The sequence below is a fragment of the Pleurodeles waltl genome, chromosome 3_1 (genome assembly GCF_031143425.1).
Source record: "Pleurodeles waltl isolate 20211129_DDA chromosome 3_1, aPleWal1.hap1.20221129, whole genome shotgun sequence".
In the NCBI taxonomy this organism is placed as follows: Eukaryota; Metazoa; Chordata; class Amphibia; order Caudata; family Salamandridae; genus Pleurodeles; species Pleurodeles waltl.
This window is the reverse complement of record NC_090440.1, coordinates 28,480,994-28,499,160: the sequence shown is the minus strand read 5'-3', so window position 1 is coordinate 28,499,160 and position 18,167 is coordinate 28,480,994. Positions and strand designations below refer to the sequence as shown.

General features: G+C 44.2%; 1 protein-coding gene across 1 annotated transcript in view; it reads left to right on the top strand.

Annotated features, from left to right (window-relative positions):
• LOC138283715 (embryonic protein UVS.2-like) overlaps positions 1-18,167 on the top strand; it is a 630,013-nt gene that overhangs the window by 236,995 nt on the left and 374,851 nt on the right. The window lies entirely within an intron of this gene.

Here is an 18,167-nt window from a genome sequence, read left to right as displayed (position 1 = left end):
TGTGTATATTTGATATATGCTCCGGGGTCCCCGCACAAGGGCGGGAATATTCAATGTTTATGACTATTGATGAGGATCCCCTGGAAGAGAACTGATACAATAACAAGGTGAAAACACCACAAAAATACACCACACAGGTTTAGAAAAGTAGATAATATTTATCTGATTAAAATAAGGTAAAAACAATGAAAATCCAATGTACACAAGCAAAGTTATGAATTTTTAAATATTAAATCCCACAGTGCTTAGAAACTGAATGGCTCCAACTGGAGCTATTGCGGTGTCTTATCCAGGTGACCGGTTGACACCTGTTCGGTATAAGTCAATAAGGACGCTCAATGAAGGACCACATGCCAATTATGATTACAATTTAGCTTTACTAGAATTTCAGGTAAATGTAGGCATTTAGCACATTAACAATAGTGGAATAAGAATAGCAATGAAAAGCATCTATTTATATATAAGTACACTACAAAGAGCATCTATGTATACGTATGAGCAAAGAGTTCATTGACAGAATAAGAATAGCAATGAAAAGCATCTATTTATATATAAGTACACTACAAAGAGCATCTATGTATACCAGTGGTTCCCAATCTGTGCGCCGCAGCTCGCTGGTGCGCCATCAAAACTAGCCAGGGGCGCCGCACACAGTTTGGGAACCACTGAGCTATTTATAGCCCTTGGGCCAGTTCGTACAAAATAAAACTACTCAGTTGTAGCAGCTCTTTTTTAATTTTGTCCTTGAGCGCCCTCTGGTGGTTAAACACAACTAAAGGGATTCTACATTTCACAATATTTAAACAGTTATGTTATAACTACATAAAAATGAGACCTGCCCATTTTACTAGGGTTACCGTCAACCAATATTTTCCCCTTACTAAAAAACCCTATGCATGCTGTAATTAAACAACTGTTACATTTTTATTTTTTACAGTTATATATAGAATTACAATACCTTCATTGGCGTCATCCCAATTCTTTTCAGGGAGAAAAATGGATGTACTCCCTAGGCCAGGCTTACATCCCCCACCCGCCAACAAAAAGTAACATAATGGGGAGCCGCAGCCAGTGGCCAATAGATCAAGGGAGCCGTGGGTCGAAAATGTTTGGGAACCACTGATGTATACATATGATCAAAGAGTTCATTGACAGATATAAGCTTGGAATAACTGTATACCAAAATGTGTTACACTATGATGTGCAGGAAGTAAAATATAAACAAGTTGAATACTTCAGATAAGCTTTGATTTACTGCACACCAAAATGCATGTTTCAATTACTGCAGCAGGCTCACACTACGATGTTCAGTAAGCAAAATATAAACGAGCTGAATTCTTCAGATTAGCTTTGCTTAACTGTATACCAAAATGTATGTTTCAATTACTGTAGCAGGCTCACACTACGATGTTTAGAAAGCAAAATATAAACAAGCTGAATACTTCAGATTATAAACACAGTGCAAGTATAATAATCTACCATAATAATAGAGCAGAGAAACAAAGGCCTTTCATCCCTGGGTGGAACTTAACTTAGTCCACGAAATGCTGGGAAGCCCTCTACCGCCCGCTTGGACCTCTCTCCCCCTCGAGCGTCACGGTCTCTGAACAGCACAACAGGGAGGCAGCTCTGGGTCTGAAGATGACAGTTTTCACAACTCCATCTGCGAGCTTCAATTCACTCACCCGCCTTTCAGTGTTTAAGTAACCTGAAGCTTGGATTCTATCCCCTTCCAGTATTTTCTAGCTATGTTATCAGCACGTGTCTCTTGGCTGCCTTGCATTCCCTGGCCATTGTTTTCATTCCATCTTTTACTGTGGTCTCGTTCTCAAGGTTGAGACTGAATCTCCTACACAACCTGTTTCTCACACATGCAGCTGCGAATACGTTTATCTACGGAATGTCAAAGGAAAAAAACAAGCTTGAAGGCGAACATCGTGAATTTTTTCCACGTTGCTCTGGCTTCAGCAGGCATCACGCTCATCTACACTGTTCAAGCTAATTAACCCTTCGCGTCACAATGTCTTCCGCACCTTTCCCTATACTGATCACTCCACCCCTTAGATGAGCGCGATGCATGCGAAACAAGAATTATTTATTTTGACACTTCGCTAGCTAGATTGCTACGAATACTTGTTAGCATTATTCTAAGCGCCTGCATCTTAGTATAAAGCTGGTTTGTGCGTACATATAGTCTACATAGTATAATCATTAGCATGACACAGACAATCAATAACCAAATTAGCGGATGTAACACTATATTTAGCGTCTTCGTAGCTCCTGGTGCCCACCTACGAAGATGTCATACCAATGGTGCTCAGTTACTTGCTGGATGCGTGAAGCAGTGTGCCTAAGCTGTTTGGCGTCTATGGTCATCTGTATGGCGGTATCCTTGGTGTGTTTAGCCGCCATGTTGAATTTAGCAAATGTGATTTGTGCGTAGCGCCTGATTGCCTCTAGTCTAGGTAGCTTCACAACAAGCGGGATGTTCCATTCTAACTGTGCTTGCATTTGCGTCTGTAATGTGGTTGTGGTGAACTTAGTCGGTCGGTATAGGATGTGTTTACTTATGTCAATAATGCTGGTTATATTGCACATACACATTACCTGCTCTGTACAAATCCGTTAATAAGTAAGGGATGATTAGTAACGTAACATATACTCTGTTCCTATCTGATATAAGTCTGTGCCATTAATAGGATAAGGTAACCATTCACATTCTCCTGGTATTGGGTGAAGGCATGGATCTAGCACCCGTCCAGTGTGGGTACATACCCACCCCTTAGACCAATCTGCACATCTAGTGGGATCTACGGTGTGATGTGTTTGATCAATCCACTTTTTGTCAGTGTGAGGTATCCACCATTCTTCACCTATTACTACAGGGAGCAATATAAAGGGGCACCATATTTCAGGAGGAAGATCACTTCTAGCTATATCAAAATGAGCATAACACATCTCTCCCTCACAATGAAATTGTATGGGCTTTACCCATATTTCCTCAGGCAAATGCAATTGTTGTCTCCAATATTCACCCTGAAGCTGTCCCCCATTCCGCTTTGAAGTCTACATACTGTTGATTAACAATGCTTTGCCATAGTATGCACTGAATGCCTTTAGACACTGTTTGTGTGCTTTGAAAGCTTTTTCCAAATTGTTCATAAGTGAAATTATGCCATTGTCAATCACGATATAACCCACGCAGAACCTTCCATACTTCTTGTGAGTGTGTGGGCCCCCATTGTAAAATTACTTTTATGGCCTCCCCTGTACTATCTCCTGTAGAAGATAACTTATTCCTAATGGCTTCAATATCAAAAGCGTTCAGGGCCCCTACCCCAATTCCGGTGGCCCCAGCTATCAAGGATCCTAGATCTCTTCTGATGCGTAACTTCGGCAAGGGCCATAACTGTAGTGTCCATGGTGTGCCTAATGGATCATACTTAGAAACATTCCCCTTGGCAACAGTTATCTGTAACACAATATGGTTAATTATGCTTGCATGCAAAGCTTGCTTACATCCTATTCTATATCGAACTATGTAAACGTTGCCTAAATTGCTAACCATGCGTCTTTCGGCTACATAAAACATAAAGGCGGGCGGTTTGAAGTATCGAACTCCTTTGGTTCCATTGGTCATTGTAACAACCACCATATGTCCTGGTAAAATGTCTTGTTGGTTAGAACAATCATAAGGTCTACACGGATATGTCTGTACTGGTGTAAAAGGTACAATGGTATCACAATATTGACATATCATGTTTAGCGTATAATTCAAAGCCTGTACTGTTGCTGGCATCCCCTGCAACTCGTTCAGTCCGTTGGCATGTCGGATTTGCTGTCCAGTTACCTTCCAGGTCACAGGTTTGGCAGTCATCCACTTGCCTCTAGGTACCTTCACGTTGCAAAGTGAAACATTTCCCTGGTCATCAGTTACATTAGCGGCTTGAGGTGCACAAGTGACATGAAGGTCCGTAACAACATTCTCTGCTATATTCGGTGGGACCCATACACTTTCTCCGGTTATAATCATGACCGCAAACAGGAACCATGTCATCGATGCAGATGTCATCATTTACGACCGTGGGGTAAGTCTCACTGCAGGTACAAATACAGGTACATTAGAATTCTTTAATAGTACAATATACGTACTCCCCACCCCTTGACTCAATATCTCTCCTGCCTCTGGCTTTTTCCCTGGATGATGCACCAATACTCTTCTTCCTGTGCTTCCAAATCCTCCCTCACCTCTCTGGGTGTTATCGGGGGGGGCAGATCTTTCTTCAATGTGGGGGGTATACGCTTGTTCACAAATCAATTGAGCAAGTCTGTCATGTGCTTGATACGATACAGTAGCATCTCCTTGGTTCAGTAATACTACTTTAACCTCTCCTCTAAAATCTGGGTCTATGACTCCCCCTAGCACCGACACTCCCTTGATGGCTTGGCTGGATCGACCGGCAATTCTACCATATGTTCCAGGTGGTACTCTTACTCCTATTCCTAAGGGAACAGTTTTCACCTGCCTACGAGTATCTCTCCATCCTCTGGAGCAAACAGGTCCAGTCCTATACTGCCAGAAGTAGCCTGTAAAGGTAATCGAACTCAAGAGTCTGTTTTCCAGACAATCATTGTGTGGGTGATTTCTTTATCATGCCCTGTCATTCGAATGAAAGGAGTCTGCTGCCCAACTGGTCTATTGTTCAATTCGAACAAGGCTTTGTCTAAATTACTACTCCATCCTTTTAGAGTCTGATGGGCTGATAACTTTTTTAGCTGTTCTTTCAACAATCCGTTATATCTCTCAATCATGCCTGCAGCTTGTGGATAATAACTAAGGTGAAAAATCCACCGAATTCCCTGTTCCTGCGCCCAATCCTGCACTGTTTTCCCTGAAAAGTGTGTGCCCCTATCTGTTTGGATTTCATTAGGTACCCGATAATGTTTTATCAGGTAGTTTAGCCCTCGCAAAGTGGACTTTTGGTCTGCAGACTTACAGGGCATACCCAACATAAGGCCAGAGTAGGTGTCCACCATGGTCAATACGTAGCTTTTTCCTCCTTCCTTTGGTAGCGGCCCGATATAGTCCAATTGCCACACTGTAGCAGCTGTGGTTCCTCTTCTGATATGGCCGCTAGTCTTCTTGTGCAGGGGCATTTGTCTTATCTGCCTTCGAAGTGGGGGAGACATCAAAGAGAATTGCACAAGTTCCCCTTTCAGCCTTGTCCTGTCTGCCGGGGGGGGGGGGGGGAGGGGGGGGGTATAAGTCCTTTGTGTGATGGCAGGCCACTGGCCTTTGAAGTGTAAGAGAGAGCCCCTCCACCCTTCATACCAAGGGAGACCAATTCAGTATGCAGATGTCCCGTGTTTATGGCTGTCTGGGTGGAATGCACAAGGGGAGCTATCAACCAGCACAGACCAGATGTGGATTGGAGACAGGCTGTAAGGCACCGATGGCAGTAAGTGCAGAGAAACGCCCACTTTCTAAAAGTTTAATTTCTAAAATAGTAATATTAAATCCAACTTCATCAGTAATCCAGATTTTCTATTACCATTCTGGCCATACTAAACATGACACGCCCACTCCTTCAGATCAGAATCTACCACTAAAAAGTGCAAGAGAACAGTTCTAATGCTGGTCTATGAGAGGAGCAGGCCTCACAATAGTGGCAAACAAATGAATTTGTACGTTTTTCATTACCAGAACATGTAAAACACATAAGTACATGTTCTACCTTACACTTACATAGCACCCTGCCCTATTGGCTACCTATGGCCTTCCTTAGGGGTGACTTATATGTAGAAAAGGGGGGTTTAAGGCTTAGCAAGAAGTTTCAAATGTCAAGTCGAAGTGGCAGTGAAACTGCACACAAAGGCCTAGCAATGGCAGGCGTGAGACATGATTAAGGGGCTACTTATGTGGGTGGCTCAATAAGGGCTGCAGGCCCACTAGTAGCATTTAGTTTACAAGCCCTGGGCACACGTAGTGCCCTTTACGAGGGACTTACAAATAAATTAAATATGCCAATTGGGTATGAGACAATGTTACCATGTTTTTAGAGAGAGAGCACATGCACTTTAGCACTGGTTTAGCAGTGTTAAAGTGTCCAGAGTCCTAAAACCAGCAAAAATGAGGTAAAAAAAGAAGAGGAGGAAAGCAAAACGTTTGGAGTGACCCTTCAGAAAGACCATTTCCCAACAACAGGAATGCACTTTGAAGATAGAAACCACGGCACTCCAGATGGAGCACGCACACAAGAAATGGGCATCAGACCAACAAAAGTCCCACGGATCTGATAAGAATGATGGGTCTTTACTCAGAAAAGAGCACTGTATCCTTTTGAGGTACATAGCAGAATGCATATCATACAATAATGATTGCCATGTTTCATTGTGGATCTAGAACAGAGTAGAAGTGCATGGTAACATCACGTTTACTCAATTCATAAACACATTTATTGGGAATTAAACAAGCTATATATCATGTCATGAAAAACCCTGCATTCTTCTCTGGTAATGCCTAATAACTAGAGCCTTTATGTCAACGTGAGTGTACATTTGTATTATTAACTGTCAATTAGAGCATCTGTCTCTTATTTGGCATCAATAATATTTGTATTGACATGTATTGTCCAAATGACATGGACTTTTACTGGCCTTCAGTGTCCATGAGGGGTATAAACATGAGAAAACACTAAGGTATTGGATAGTGAACGATTAGTACACGGTTAGCACAATGAACACTTTGTACAAATTCGGCCCCCTAGGGCTCTTTTGACTAGTCTGAGCCTTTGTCATTTTGCACATCCTACTTCCATATAGTGCCTAATGCAGAGCTTCTATTTATTTTTACCTACTAGTATATCTACTTTACACGACCTAATCCCTCATGGGAAAATGAGCTGGTCTCTTCCAACCTTTCAGGAATACTTTTGACATCTTCGTTAAAATATTTCATGTAATGAAGTGGACAAGGACAACAAGTAGTCATTAGCCCTGGCAACATTCTGGCAGAATGGCTAGTGCTGCATTAGGACACAGATGCTCTTTTCATGTTTTATTAGTAAAAAAACAACTTTATTGTTTCAATGTTTTGGATGCGTCTTCTCATATCTTTGCTTCAGCCAAAATCGAATTCCGTTAATCTGTCTTTATCTTAATTCACTATTTCCAGTGCAATATTGGAGCACTTCGCTTCAGTTAGAAATGGGGTCTATAGTTGGCAGAGGTATACACCCTTATCCAAATAGGGACCACAATTCTAATCAGGGTAAATCACACACAATCCAAATTATCCTGTGCCCACACTCTGATAGCTTGGCACTGAGCAGTCAGGCATAACTTAGATGGCAATGTGTAAAGTATGTCTGCAATACATCATACAGTAACACAGTGAAAACACTACAAAAATACACCACACAGGTTTAGAAAAATATATGATATTTATCTGGGTGAATTAAGGTCAAAACGATAAAGATTTAATAAGCACAAGTTGAGATATCACTTTTGCTAGTTTAAAAAGTCTTAAATCTTATAAATCAACAGTTGTCTCTTGTTTGCACAAAGTACCTGGTTTGCATAAAAATTATCACGCACGAAGACTGCAGAGGAGGCGATGCGTGGAAAAATAAGGTGTGTATTGGATTTTCGAACGCGGCACAGACGATGCGTCATTTCTTTCCACGATGCAAAAGGTTTTGCATTGATTTCCGGCATGCAGTCTTGGTTCCTCACTGCTATGCGGGGATCATTTGACACCCAGGGACGATACGGGGAAAATCCTGGTCGTGTGGGGTGAAGTCACAGGTGTTGCGTCAATCCGGTGGCGATGCGTCACATTTTCTGTCGCACTGCAGGCGCTGCATTGATTCTTCACTCAGGAAGTCAGGCTGCGTTGTTCTGGCTAGGCGGTGCATTGATCCGGTCGGGCTCAGCGTCAAAGTTCCAGTCGCAACGCAAGTGCTGCATCGATCTTCTCTCGGGATGTCCGGCTGCACAAGGTGCACAAGGAATTTCCTTGAAGAGGGGAAGTTATTTTGGCCCTGAGACTTCAGAAACAGGAGGCAAGCTCAATCCAAGCCCTTGGAGAGCACATCTCAGCAAAGTCAGAGGGCAGCAGGGCACCAGCAGGGCAGTAGTCCTTCACATCAAAGCAGTCCAGATGAGTCCTTTGGGCAGCAAGGCAGTTCCTCTTGACGGTTGCAGGTTCAGGTCCAGAAGTGTCTGAGGTGGTGGGGTCAGAAACCCAGTTTATACACCCAAAGATGCCTTTGAAGTGGGGAAGACTTCAAAGAGTGGTTTTGAAGTGCACAAGATCCCCGCTCAGTACATGTCTGTATGCCAGGGTTCCAGTAGGGGGTTAGGCAGTCCACTGTGTGAGGGCAGGCCATAAGCCTTTAAAATGTGTCAGGTCCTCCACCCTCCCAGCCCAGGATGACCCATTCAGTATGCAGATAAGTGCAGGTGTGACTGAGTATCCTGTTTTTGTGGTTGTCTGGGTGAAATGCACAAGGGAGCTGTCAACCAGCCCAGCGAGACGTGGATTGGAGACAGGCTGTACTGCAGAGATGGATTTTAAGTGCAGAGAAATGCTCACTTTCTGAAAGTGGCATTTCTAAAATAAATATAAAATCGAACTTCACCAATAAGCAGGATTTTGTATTACCATTCTGGCCATACTAATCATGACCTGTATACCCCTTTCTGATCAGAATCTACCACTCAAACAGTATATGAGGGTAGCCCTAATGCTAGCTTATGACAGGAGTAGGCCTCACAGTAGTGGAAAACAAATTTAGGAGTTTTACACTACTAGGACTTATAAAATACACATGTGCATGTCCTGCCTTTAACCTACATAGAACCCTGCCCTATGGGTCACCTATGGCCTACTTTAGGGGTGACACATGTAGAAAAGGGGGAGTTTAAGTTTTGGCAAGTTAGTTAGTAGCATTCAATCTACAGGCCCTGGGCACATGTAGTGCACTTTACTAGGGACTTACAAGTAAATCAAATATGCTAATTGGGCATGAACCAATGTTACCATGTTTAAGTGAGAGAAAATATGCACTTTAGCACTGGTCCTAAAACCAGCAAAAACAGTGTCAGAAAAGTGGAGGGAGGCAGGCAAAAAGTTGGGGGATGACCACCCTAAGGCTGTCAGGTCTAATAGCGTCATACAAAGTACTTTTACAAGCATTCTGATCAATTTGAATAAAGCAAATACAATTTTATAGGCAAATTTGACTGCTAAAAATATCTTCAGTATAATTTTACGAAAGACGTAAATAGGCAAATGAAGTCAAACTTTCAAGAATCATTAGCAATGCCTGTTGGTCTTGCTTGGAACAAGCAGACACAGCTATGGGCTTTTCTAACTCGTTTGCTTTGGTATTGTGCAAAGTAAAAAAAAAAAAAAATGTATGGTGGTGCCTCAACATGCACGCATACACATAGGTGGCCAGCTTGGAATGCTTTTTCTGTTACATTATTAGAAAAAAAACAATTCAAGATGGCCGTCCATCTTGCATATGTAATCTGCATTAATGGGTGGATATCTTGGAATTTTCGGTCATATGGAAGAAAAACTTCAAGATATCTGTTTATGTAACTGTCTCCTGAGTTATGGGTGATGACTGATTAGGAAAAGGACTGTTGCCAGGGGCAGAGGAGCTTCACCCCAAGCCCCCCACCTGCCCCGCCTGCAGTGGCCGCTGCAAACCTTTTCCCAAAGAATGATCATAAACTGTGTTTATGATAGTTTTTTGGGAAAAGGGGGCGGGGCCACGAGGGTGACGTGCACTGGGGGGAGTGATCAGCACTCCCCCTCAGAGCGCATGTGTGTTTGGCTGGCCATCTCGGCCAAGACTTGCACTGTGGAGTCCTGATTCAGAGAGCTGCGCTAGAAAAAAGGCCAACACCCATACCCTGCATAAAGGAGCGAGCTGTGAATTTTAAAACCACAGTCTGCAGATGCATGGAGCGTCTACTGAGCTGCAGAAATTTCAGCGGCATAGCAATGCATAAAGAGGCCAAGATGGAGAGAGAGACTAGGAAAAGTGATGCACTTGCAAAAACAATGTAAAAAATGAAAAACAATAAACTGGGGGCAAGAGATCATACAAGGAGATAGGAAAGGAAACTCAATAATTAGCGGGAAAGCATAAGTTACTTACCTGTAAATCCTAGTTCTCTTCCAGGGGTATCCTCATCAAAGTCATAAACATTGAATATTCCCACCCTTGTGCGGGGACCCCGGAGCATATATAAAATATATACCTATAAAGTCTGAAATATGCACGAAAAATATATATATAGCATTTTTAGTAGACATATCTTTCATACTAAACTCATATATACATGTGTAAAACAGCAATGCAGGCTATAATCATAAACAAGCTAAAATGCTTTATTTCTATGAAGTTTTTTTTAAATCATTATAAAATTAAAATAGAGATAAATATCTACCCAAGCCCCCAAAACTGGGCTTAGGGAAATAAGCAGCAGCAATATCTAGAGAAAAAGAGAAAAAACTGCATTGAAAAACAATGGAGCATTCTTAGCCAATAGGCTGCATGCAGGTTAACACAGGAGAATCATAAAAACTTTGGCACCGTGCCTTTAAGACCCTGAGCACCTCCAGTATCCCACCATGCCTCAGGGGTGAAGGAAAGGTGACAGTTGGTTCACAGTTAGGTCAGTACTTTTTTACGGTGACAATCTGTGAAACTGATTCGAAAAACAGTCTGTCCTGCACTTCTAGGAGACGTGCGTCCGGGGAGGAGGGTGGGTTGTTTATGACTTTGATGAGGATATCCCTGGAAGAGAACTAGGATTTACAGGTAAGTAACTTATCCTTCTCTTCCAGGGGATCCTCATCAATAGTCATAAACATTGAATAGATTAGCAAGCCCATCCCTAAACTCTGCGGACTGTCTAATAGAAGTGCAGGAATATATACATGTATCATGCAAATACATTTCTCAGAGAGGCCTGCCCCACTTGGGCATCTGCTCTTGCATCTGAGTCCAAACAGTAATGTCTAGTAAATGTATGTACAGACTTCCATGTAGCAGCCTTACAAATCTCAGATATTGGAACTTTGTTAAGGAGGGCAGCAGTAGCCTCTTTTCCCCTTGTGAAATGCGCTTTAGGCCTAGCTAGTAGTTGTTTGTTAGTCAACTGGTAAGCATTAACAATACAAGAAACTATCCATCTTGATATCGTTCGTTTAGATGCTGCCTCTCCTGTCCTCAAATGACCATAATTTACAAACAAGTGGTTGGAATGTCTAATCGATTTTGTTTTATCCAAATAAAATTTCAGCACTCTTTTCAAATCTAATGAGTGCAATGCTTTCTCCGCCGGAGTCTCCGGATTGGGAAAGAAAGTCGGTAAAGAGATAGTCTGATTGATGTGGAATTCTGACACCACCTTCGGTAGAAAAGATGGGTGAGTCCGCAGAACCACTCTATTGTCGTGAAAAACTGTGTACGGTTCTTTGGAAGACAAAGCCTGAATTTCACTGACCCTCCTCGCGGAAGTAATGGCCACCAAAAAAGCTGTCTTCCACGTAAGGTGTTGCAAAGAGGCTTTGTGTATAGGTTCGAAAGGAGGGCCCATAAGTTTTGACAATACTATGTTCAGTTCCCATGGAGGAGAGGGTCTCCGAATGGGTGGAAAAATTTTTTTCAAACCTTCTAAGAAATCCTTGACTACTGGTTTCGTAAAGAAGGATTCCTGAGAAGGTGACTTACGATGGGCTGTAATGGCAGACAAATGTACCTTAATAGATGATACCTGCAGACCGGACTTTGCCAGATGAAGTAAGTAAGACAGTATGACATCCTCCTGAGCCCGTATGGGATTCTGACCTTGTTGACAGCACCATATGTAGAATCTCTTCCACTTAAAAGCGTACGAACGCCATGTGGAAGGTCGTTTGGACTCTTTCAAGATGTTCATGCACTCCTGCGAGATCCCTAGGTGCCCATATTGCAGGAATTCAGGAGCCTTGCTGTCAAGCTCAGAGAGGGTAGGTTGGGATGCAGAACCCTGCCCTCCATCCTGCTCAGAAGATCCGATATGCACGGCAGCCTCCTGTGAGGTTTTTCCGATAGGTTGAGGAGATCTGTGCACCAGAATTGACGGGGCCATTGTGGCGCTATGAGAATCATTCTGGTGCTGGACCTGTAAAGTTTGTTGATCACTGCCGGTATGAGGGGAATCAGTGGAAAGGTGTAGAGAAATATCCCTGACCAGTCGATCAACAGGGCATTCCCTCGAGATCCCGGGCGGTAGAACCTGGATGCGAAGTCTGGGCATTTCTTGTTTACTTCGTCTGCGAAGAGATCCAATTGAGGCCGACCCCATTGAGCGAAGATGTCTTCGACGACTTCGCCGTGTAGGACCCAATCGTGGGTGTCCTCTAGGTGTCTGCTCAGGAAATCTGTTTCCACGTTTTGTTGACCTGGCAGGTGAACCGCTGTAAGTGACATTCCTCTGGCCAGGAGCCAATGCCATATCGTTTGGGACTCTCGAGATAGGGGTAGGGATCTCGTCCCCCCCTGTCTGTTCAAATAATACATTGTGGTTGTATTGTCCGTTTGTATTAGAAGAGATTTCCCCTGAATCGATGGAACAAAAGACTTGAGAGCCAGATGGACCGCTCTGAGTTCCAGCAGATTGATGTGGTACTTCTTTTCCTTGTCGGACCACCGGCCCTGAGCTTGAAGGGGACCCAGATGAGCCCCCCATCCCTGAAGAGACGCATCCGTTACCAGAATGTCGGATGGAATTACCTGGTGAAACGGAGCACCTACTGACAGGTGAGGTCTGTGCATCCACCATTGCAATGACTGAAGTGCCGCTATCGGTAGCCGCACTCTGTCCTCCCAGCGACCTGTCCTTTGGCTCCAGTTGTTCTCCAATGCCTCTTGGAGGGGCCTCATGTGCAGCCTGGCATTTGGGACAATGAAAATACATGATGCCATGGAGCCCAGCAGCGATGTCACCTGACGGGCCGTAGGTGCGTCGGATTTTAACAGGTGTTGACACTTCCTGTTTATTGATAATAGTCGTTCCTCCGAAGGATACACTCTTTGGAGCTCTGTGTTTAGTATAGCTCCCAGGTAATGAAGGTTCTGTCTTGGAACCAAGGTGGACTTTTGGTAGTTGACTTGAAGGCCTAGAGACTCGAAAACCTTGAGCACAATGTCCCGATGGCTTCTCGCCTGATCCGGAGAGAAAGCTTTCAGTAACCAGTCGTCTAGGTATGGGTAGATGAAGATCTTTTGTTTTCGAAGATGTGCCGCTACCACTGCCACACATATCGAGAAGACACGGGGCAGATTTCAGGCCGAATGGTAGTACTCTGAACTGATAGTGCTGTGAGGCTATTTGGAAGCGCAAGAATTTCCGATGCTCGGGAGCTATTGGGATGTGAAAATATGCATCCTGCAGGTCGATGGAGCACATCCAGTCTCCCTGATGTAGCTGAGGGAAAATCTGGTGAAGAGCCAGCATCCTGAACTTCTGTTTTCTTATGTACTTGTTCAGCAGCCGTAAGTCCAGAATTGGTCTGAAAACGCCCTCTCGGCCGTTTTTCGCCACCAGAAAATAACGGGAGTAAACCCCCTTTCCTCTGTGCGCAAGTGGAACCTTTTCTATTGCCTTCATTTGTAAGAGTGCGAGAGCCTCTTTGCGCAGCAGGCTGAGATGAGATGGATTGCATTTGGCTGGTGGCAAGTGTGGTGGAGGCTGTCTGAAAAGAAGAGTAGCCATTTTCGACAATGTTGAGCACCCATTTGTCTTTTGTGATAGAGTGCCACTCGTGAAGATAACCTGTGATACTTCCCCCCACCGGAGTGGTGTACAGTGTCGAGGGAAGCGAGAACTCATTGTTTGGCCGGCGCTTTCGGTGTGGACTGCTGAGGTCTACTTGACCCTCGTTCCCTTGTGGCCTTTCGAGCCTGAAAAAGAGGGCATCCCTGCCTTTGCTGAGGCCTCTGGGACCAGTGAGGGGTTTGAACCCTCTGCTGAAAAGGGCGCCTGTCATAAGGCCTATACCTCCGCCTGAATTCTTTCTTCCTTTCCAGGCCTACTGCCCTCATGGTGTCCACTGGAACCTCTATATTTAACTTCTGCGCTCCCCTTAACAGCACCTCATTAAAAGTGGTAATGTCATCCACCGGTGAGACCCTAGGTGGTGGAGAATCTGTTAGGGTGCGGGAGTAACGTCCGACAGATTATCCTGACGACGACCAAGAGGTTGATCTTGTGTCGTGATCGTGACCTAGATCACCGTTGGGAACGCGACCTGCTGCGAGACGCTGTAACAGAGCGCCCAGGCCTCGTGGTCAGTTGGCGAGGAGCAGAACGAGCTCGTTCTGCCCGCGCTGTCGGTGATGGTGTTCTCGGGAGAGAGGCAGTAGGAGAGTACATTCGTGAGTACTGTGAATCCGGGGAGGCCGCTGGTCTATTAAGGCTCTCTAACCATCTTGGTGATAAGTTGATGGGTGAAACATGCCCCGATGATGCCGCTCTCGAACGAGATGAATCGCTCCGTATGGAGACCACTGGAGAAGGCGCAGCCTTATCTGCTGGAGGACGATGTTCTAGTCCCTGCGAGACAGGTAAAACCTGTGTCGACGTCGACGGCTGTAACGACGTCGAAGGGCACGCCGGTTGTCCTTGCCTCGACGTTGAATGTCTCGACGTTGAGTGCCTCGACGTCGAACGGCGATCTCTGGACCTTGACCTACTCGCCGTCGTGTGCCTCGACGTGGAGCGGTGGGTGGCCGACGGCGGATGTCGCTCTTGCCACTGTGGCGATTTCGACGTCGTGTCTCTTGACGTCGGGGGGCCTGAGGTCTTCGGTGGCGAACGGGCACGCCGGTGATGGCTCGACGTCGATCGGCGGGCTGCCGTCGACGGAGATATGCCCCTGCGATGGCCATGTTCCCTCGACGCCGTATCCTTCGACGTCGGGCGTGTCGCCGTCGACCTATGGCGGTGAGATGGCGGCAGCGTCGACGTCGACGGGGAACAAACAGGTACTTTCCTACCTGCTGACGTCAACCTAGCCATTCTCTCCTGAGTGGCCTGTTGGCTGCCTGGGAAGCGAAGAGGATGATGTCTTCTGCCTCTCGTGAAGCCCATGAAGTCTGATCTTTTCTCTGTCCTTCAGAGTCCTCTTTGACATATTCTTGCAGTGTTTGCAAGTGTCAGGGCAGTGACTCTGAGGCAGTCACACAATACAGAGAGAGTGTGGATCTGACTGGCCCTTCTTCTTCCTACAAGAAGGGCATTTGACAAAAAGGGAAGGCATTTTTCTGTCAGGAAAAAACTGCCAAACTCAGACAAAGATGTTAGATGTCGAGTGAAACAGGAAAAAACGCTGTTTTTAAGTATTTTTCTGAGAAAAACTCAGAAAAAAACTGAGAGCTCAATGCTCCAGGATCCTCTCAGAAGAAGCCGGAAAAAAGAACTGACCTAACTGTGAACCAACTGTCACCTTTCCTTCACCCCTGAGGCATGGTGGGATACTGGAGGTGCTCAGGGTCTTAAAGGCACGGTGCCAAAGTTTTTATGGTTCTCCTGTGTTAACCTGCATGCAGCCTATTGGCTAAGAATGCTCCATTGTTTTTCAATGCAGTTTTTTTCTCTTTTTCTCTAGATATTGCTGCTGCTTATTTCCCTAAGCCCAGTTTTGGGGGCTTGGGTAGATATTTATCTCTATTGTAATTTTATAATGATAAAAAAAAAAAAAAACTTCATAGAAATAAAGCATTTTAGCTTGTTTATGATTATAGCCTGCATTGCTGTTTTACACATGTATATATGAGTTTAGTATGAAAGATATGTGTACTAAAAATGCTATATATATATTTTTTGTGCATATTTCATACTTTATAGGTATATATTTTATATATGCTCCGGGGTCCCCGCACAAGGGCGGGAATATTCAATGTTTATGACTATTGATGAGGATCCCCTGGAAGATAACTGGGATCGACTGGAAAGCTACCCAGTTATGTGCAAGGTGCTGACTTCACTATAAGGCCCAGATTTATGGGGGCCTAGCGCCATTCTAACACCACATTAGCGTCATTTGTTTTATACTAATGTGGCGTTGGAAGGGCAAAAACACTGCACCATATTTACAAAGTTGTGCAATACTTGCATTGCGCCACTTTGTAACCCCTTGCCCCACATTATGCCTGCACCAGGCATAATGTATGTAAGGGGGGGCGTTCCTGCACTAGGGGGTCATAATAATGGCGCAAAGGAATCTATGAGATTCCTTTGCAACATTTTTATAGGCATTTTGTAATAATGCCTGCTAAGTGCAGGCGTTAAAAAGAAGCTCCTTTTGGTAACAATGGGCCTCTTTGTTTTTTGCAGGATTAGCGTCATCATTTTTTACGCTACTACTGCAAACCACCGGACTAGCTTAAAAAATGATGACGCTAGTCCCCCGACTACTGCCATGGTGCACCATATATTAAATACGGTGCACACATGGTGGCGTTAGGGGGTGCAAGAAGAGTTGCGCTGCAGTAGGTGCAGTGCCATTTTTCATAAATCTGCCCCTAAGTGTATTTTCAAATATGGGATACAATGCTGTTACGCATCCCAATAAATGTATTTTGTGATGAATGTTTCGGTGCAGATGCTTTCAGTTTGGTATGGTGTGATGTCTGTCGGATTTTACCAGGAATCCCTCTCTATGGCTGGAAAAACTCAAACTTTTTTTGATTATTTCACACAATAATGTGATTTCTCTCACTTAACACCCCTAACAATCAACATTCCTCTCTGTTTCCGCAGCCCCTTTAGCCCATCTCTTGCGCCCTGCTTGACAAATGACTCTAAGGGGCAGATTAATGAAAAGTGGTGCTGCACCTAGTGCAGCTCCAATTTTCTTGTACCCCATAGCGCCCCCCTGATGCCAACATGTGTGCGCCGTATTTAATATATGGCGCACCATGGCAGTAGTCAGGGGGACTAATGTCATAATTTGTTATGCTAGTTTGCCACTTTGCAGGATTAGCATAAAAAATGATTATGCTAATCCTGCAAAGCACCCAGAGGCCCATTGTAACCAATGGGAGCCTCTTTTTAATGCCTGCACTTAGCAGGCACTAAGAATGCCAATAAAAATGGCGCAAAGGAATCTCCCATTTTACGCCCCCCCCCACCCCCCGAGCCTGAACGCCCCCCATGCATACATTATGTCCGGCACAGGCATAATCTGGCGCACAGGGTTACAAAGTGGCACAATGCAAGCATTGCACCACTTTGTAAATATGGTGCGGCGTTTTTGCCCTTCCAACCCTACATTAGCATCAAAAAATTATGCTAATGGGCTTTGAAATGGCGCAAGGCCACCACAGATCTGGGCCTAAATTTCTCTCCATATCGGAACAGAAAATACTAGTGGTGTAAGAAATGGACAATATTTTCTATTACAACTTTGTGAAGGTTTTTTTTTCAATTCTACAAGCTTCATGAGGTTAAGAAAGTCGGCAAAGGTTTTTGGAAGAAATCTAAGTAGAAGAGGAGAAATCGCACAATAGGCGGTTCTACAGAAGGAACCCCAGCAAAAAGCATTTTTAGAACAAAATTCCGTTTAAGAAAGCATTTGCCCCAATGCTAGCCCTAACCCGTCACGGGAGTATTTCCTCCCGATTATCAGACATTAGAGAATAACTTGCAGGAATCTTTGTTTCTGCGCTAATTCCCACATTTTTTCCTGCAGTGTTTCCCGATGAGGCCTGTGAATCTTGCTACCCTGCCCTATTAGGGTATCAGGAGCATTCCCAATGATGACCTTAGCAAAAGAATTACAATGGAAAAATACTTTTTTTCTTCTCCGTCTATTTTGTCCGTTATTGACGTGTAGATACTGTGACTATATTAATTTTATCGTGAATCTTACTTTATCACGCACATTTCAAATATGCAGATATTAATATTCTAGTTTGATGTGAGTTATGCTTCTGCTGTTCAGAAATTAACATATTGAATTGTTAAATTATTTATTAATTTAGTGGAACGCGAATTACAAAAAATATAATGCTACTTGCTGTATTGATACATTTTGATAACTTTGCTGCACTGAACCATTTTTTGCATGGCAAATTTCCTCACAAGTTATTTTGCGT